Source organism: Delphinus delphis, chromosome 2 (assembly GCF_949987515.2).
Source record: "Delphinus delphis chromosome 2, mDelDel1.2, whole genome shotgun sequence".
In the NCBI taxonomy this organism is placed as follows: Eukaryota; Metazoa; Chordata; class Mammalia; order Artiodactyla; family Delphinidae; genus Delphinus; species Delphinus delphis.
In genome coordinates, this window is record NC_082684.1 from 147225714 (window position 1) to 147231262 (window position 5549).

Consider the following 5549-nt stretch of genomic DNA (forward strand, 5'->3'; position numbering starts at 1 on the left):
TGTCCACTTCTTAGAGATGTGGATCTTTTGGTGGCAAGGGAACTTGAACTTGGTCATGCATAGGGCCTCAATCATATGCTCTTTGTTCTGCAGCTTGATGTGGATGAACATGATGACTTGGCCAATGGGGACCTTGGCCACTTTTCATGGGGCTTTTCAAAGGCACCCTGCATACCTGTCTGGAGCCTAGATTGGGGAAATCATGTCAGACTAAATGTCCACTGGAAAGGGCTATCTCCAAGGTCCCTTAGGGCCACCCATGCAAGCAACAGGCTGCATACATTACTGAGGAGGCTGCTGTTTGCAGCCATTGCATACTGGGTCCCTAGGTTATATGATATTTATTCTTCAATTTGTTAATGTGATATATCACATTGACTAATTTGCAGGTTTTGAACCATCCTTGCATTCCTGAGATAAATCCCACTTGGTTCTGGTGTATGATCCTTTTAATGTACTGTTGAATTCAGTTTGCTAGTATTTTGTTGAGGATTTTTACAACTGTATTCATCAGGGATATTGGTCTGTAATTTTCTTTTTTTTTTTAATATTGTTGTTGTCTGGTTTTGGTATCAGGGTGATGCTGACCTTGTAGAATCAGTTTGAAAGCATTCCTTCGTCTTCCGTTTTTTTGAAATAGTTTGAGAAGGATAGGCATTAACTCTTCTTTAAATGTTGTGTAGAATTCCCCTGTGTAGCTGTCTGGTCCTGGACTTTTGTTTGATGGGAGATTTTAAAATTAATGACCAATTTCAAGCCCAGTAATTGGTCTGTTCATATTGTATATTTCTTCTTGATTCTGTCTTGTGAGATTGTATGTTTCTAGGAATTTATCCATTTCTTCTAGATTGTCAGATTTGTTGGCATATAATTGTTCATTGTATTCTCTTACGATCCTTTGTATTTCTGTGATATTGATTGTAGTTTGTCCTCTTTCATTTCTTATTTTATTTATGTGGGCTCTCTTTTTTCTTGGTACATTTGCCTAAAGGTTTGTCAGTTTTGTCTGTCTTTTCATGGAACTAACTCATTTCCATTGATCTTTTCTATTTTTTTTTAGTCTCTATTTCATTTATTTCTACTCAGATTTTTATCATTTCTTTCATTCTACTAACTTTGGGCATTGCTTGTTCTTCTTTTTCTAGTTACTTTAAATGCACATTTAGATTATTTATTTTAGGTTTTTCTTGTTTCATGAGGTCGGTATGTATTGCTATGAACTTCCTTCTTAAAACTGCTTTTGCTGCATTTCATAGATTTTGGGGAGTTGTTTTTCCATTTTCATTTTCACAGCAGTTTTTGATTTTCTCTTTGATTTTTTCATTGACCCACTGATTGTTTAATAGCATGTTTTTTGGTATCCACGTGTCTGTGTTTTTTTTCTTGTAGCTGATTTCTAGTTTTGTACTGTTGTGGTTGGAAAAGATGCCTGATATGATTTCAGTCTTCTTAAATTTATTGAGACTTGTTTTGTGGCCTAATATGTGATCTACCATGGAGAATGTTCCATGTGCACTTGAAAAGAATGTGCATTCTTTTGCCATTGGGTGTAATGTTCTGTATATGTATTAAGTTTATCTGGTGTAATGTGTTGTTTAAGGCCAGAGTTTCCTTACTGGTTTTCTGTCTTAATGAATATATCCATTGATATAAGTGAGGTATTACAACCCTTACTATTATTGTATTGCTGTCTATTTCTCCTTCTGTTTCTGTTAATATTTGCTTTATATTATTAGGTGCTCCTATGTTGGGTGCATAAATGTTTACAAATGTTGTATTATCTTGTTTGATTGACCTCTTTATCATTATGTAATGCCCTTCTTCGTTTTTTGTTGTAGTCTTTGTCTCAAAGTCTGCTTTGTCAGATATGAATATTGATACCCTATCTTTCTTTTCATTTCTATTTACATGGAATATCTTTTTCCATATCTTTTACCTTCAGTCTCTGTGTGTCAGTTCTGCAGGGAGTCTCTTGCAGGCAACATATATAGGTCATTTTTTTAAATCCATTTAGCCATACTATGTGTTTTGATTAGAGCATTTAGTACATTTACATTGAAAGTGATGATTGATAGATATATACTTATTGCCATTTTATTAATTGTTTTCTGGTTGTTTCTGTAGTTCTTCTCTGTTCCTTTTGTCCGCTTTTAGTCTCTTTTCTTGTGGCTTGATAATTATTTTTAGTGTTATCTTTGGGTTTCTTTTTATTTTCTGTGTATCCATTATAGGTTTTTAGTTTGCAGTAACCATGAAGTTCATAGCTATTGATATATATAGTAGTTTATATTATTCTGATATTTGCTTATATTCGAACACATTCTAAAAGCAGTTTTACTTTGTCCCCCCCACCACACATTTTATGTTTTTGATGTCATATTTTACATATTTTTTTGGATACATCTTTGTGTATTCCCTAACTACTTATCGTAGTTATATAGTTGATTTTATGACTTTTGTCTTTTAACCTTCATGCTAGCCTTTTAAGAAGCTAATCCTCTGCCTTTATTATATATTTGCCTTTACCAGTGAAATTTTTTGTTTCATGTATTTTCTTATTTCTAGTTATGGGATTTTCTTTTCTGCTTAAAGAAGACCCTTTAACATTTCTTGTAAGGCTGGTTTAGTGGTGATGAACACTTTTAGTTTTTGCTTATCTGGGAAGCTTTTTATATCTCCTTCAATTCCGAATGATATTCTTGCCAGGTAGAGTATTCTTGGTTTGAAGTTTTTTCCTTTCAGCACTTTAAATATATCATGCCTCTCTCTCTCTGGCCTGCAAAGTTTCTGCTGAAAAATCATGTGATAGCCTTATAGGAGTTCCCATGTATGTGACTAATCGTTTTTCTCTTGCTGCCTTTAAAATTCTGTCTTTATCTTTAATCCTTTGCCATTTTACTTATGATATATCTTGGTGTGTATCTCTTTGGGTTCATCTTGTTTGGGACTTTCTGTACTTTTTTTCCTGGATATCTGTTTCCTTCCCCAGGTTAGGGCAGTTTCCAGCCATTATTTATTCAGATAAGTTTTCTGCCCTTTTCTCTCTCTCTTCTCCTTCTGGGACCCCTATAAAGAGAATGTTATTGTGCTTGATGTTGTCCCAGAGGTCCCTTAAATTATGCTCATTTTCTTTAGTTTTTTTTTGGTTCTGCTGTTCTGATTAGGTGATTTCCATTATTTTGTCTTCCAGATAACTTATGTGTTTTTCTGTATTGTCTAATACAGAAATATTAGACAATACAGATGTTGATTCCTTCTAGTGTATTTTTCATTTAAGTTATTGTATTCTTCAGCCCTTCATCCCTGATTTGTTCTTCTTCTATATTTTCTCTTTGTTAAAGTCTCACTGTGTTCCTACATTCTTCTCCATGTTTGGTGAGCATATTTATGACCATTCCTTTGAACTCTTTATCAGGCAAATACTTATCTCCATTTTTTTTTTTTTGGGGGGTGTGTGTGTCTATGAGTTTTTAATCATGTTCTTTCATTTGGAACATATTCTGCTGTATCCTGCTTTTGTTTCTTTCTGTGCTTGTTTCTATGAATTAGGTAAAACGGTTATTTTTCCCATTCTTGAAGTTATGGCCTTGTGTAGGAGTGTCCCCTATGTGCACTGTGATTGCTGGGTGGCTTTGGCAGGCAGGCAGGGGCTGGAGCAGGCATAGGCTGGGGGTGTCCTGGGGCATGCCAGGCTGGGGCCACCTTGGCAGTATGGCTGGAGCTGTAGTGGATGTGGCCTGGGGGGGTGGTGTCCCAGATCATACTAGACTGAGCTGGGTCACCTTGGCAGAGTGGCTGAAGCTGGAGTGGGCGTATGCTAGGGGCATATTCCAGCAGCCAAGGCAGGTTGCCATTTACTTTTAACTGCTACCTCTGTTCTGGGACTCAGAGTGAGTGAGTCTGTGCTTGAGTCCTTTAGGAGAGGAGTCTCAGTTTCCTGAAACTCTCCTGCTCTCTGGGACATAAGACCTGTTCTTTTTCAAAACCAGATATGGGGGCTCATCTTCACAATGCTGGTTTCCAGGGCTGGAGTGCCTGATGTATGGCTTGAACCCCTTGCTCCTTAGAGAGGACCTCTGCATGTGTGATATCCCCTCCTACTTATAGGTTACTGTGCTAGATGTATGGGTTCTGACTCAGTTGTGCCTCTGCCTTTCCTACCTATGTCAATGTTGTTTTTTCTTTATATCCTTAACTGTAGAAAACTTTTCTGCAAGTCTTCAAGTTGTTCTCAGGGAATGGGAATGGGAAAAATAACTGTTTTGCCTAATTCATAAACAAGCACAGAAAGTCAAACAAAAGGAGGAGACAGCAGAATATGTTCCAAATGAAAGAACAAGATTGAAAACACACACACACGCACACGCACACACACACACACAAAACCCTAGTGAAATGGAGATAAGTATTTGCCTGATAAAGAGTTCAAGGGAATGGTCATAAATATGCTCACCATATTTGGAGAAGAATGTAGGAACACAGTAAGACTTCAACAAAGAGAGAGAAAATATAAGAAGAATAGATCAGAGCTGAAGAATACAATAAGTTAAATGAAAGATACACTAGAAGGAATCAACAGCATATTAGAGTTGTAGTTTTGGTGTATCCATGGAAGGAGGTGAGCTCAGGATATTCCTACTCTGCCATCTTTATCCCTCCTTCAAGAGGTTAAGCAACTTGCCCCAAATCACACAGTAAATAAGCAGTAGAGCAATATTGTGTAGGAATATTTATATCTTAACTAGTAGTCAAAAACCTTGGATCCAGTTCTGATTTACCACTAGTTAATGACTGTATGACCCTGTATAAATCATATAAGCTCTGCAGGTCTGTGTCTTTATGGGTAAGATGTGAAGTTGGAATACTCAGGGTCCTTTGCTTTATATGAATTCATTTAATGTTAAGAATAGTAGAATACAGACAACTGAATAAGCAGGGAAGATGTTTCTCACTTGAACATAATATTTTCTCTTATAGCAGAGTCCAAATGATTTTCCATTTTAAATAGAGAAAGTAGATCTTATCAAGTATTTATAGAAACTGCAGATTGCTCAGACATGCAATCCAATACCTCATTTGATACTCGTGAAAGGCAAATGATGACTCAAACTTTAACACATGCTTGAGCCAATTCAGTGAATAAAGGAATATCTGAAAATGGCTCAAGTTTAAAGGAAGCCATATGTTTATTGAATGATATGACTTTGGGGACCACTTGAGAAAATAAAGTTTTTCTAAAATCTTCACAGTTAAGCCTAAAGCATGTATCCTTACAAATGTAAATTCTCTTAGTTATCAGTGGCATAGTATACCTCTATAAAAACTAAAGGGAGGAAAATGGCCAACTGGAAATTGTTGATATTACTTCTTGACAAGGACTCATTACTGTCATGGAGCCCTATGATTTCTTTTCCACTGAAAAATTTTAAGAACCAGAAAAGTTTAAAGAAGAGTACAGTTAATATCTATATACCCTACAACTATATTCAACAATTGTTAACATTTTACCATATTTTCTTTATCCCTTTCTATATCTAAGTTTTGGTAGA

At 36.0% G+C, this 5549-nt stretch overlaps 1 pseudogene; it reads right to left on the bottom strand.

The window, feature by feature from the left end:
- Window positions 1-229: 229 nt before the first annotated feature.
- Window positions 230-352, bottom strand: LOC132421363 (small nucleolar RNA SNORA70; annotated as a pseudogene).
- Between the last annotated feature and the right edge of the window lie 5197 nt (window positions 353-5549).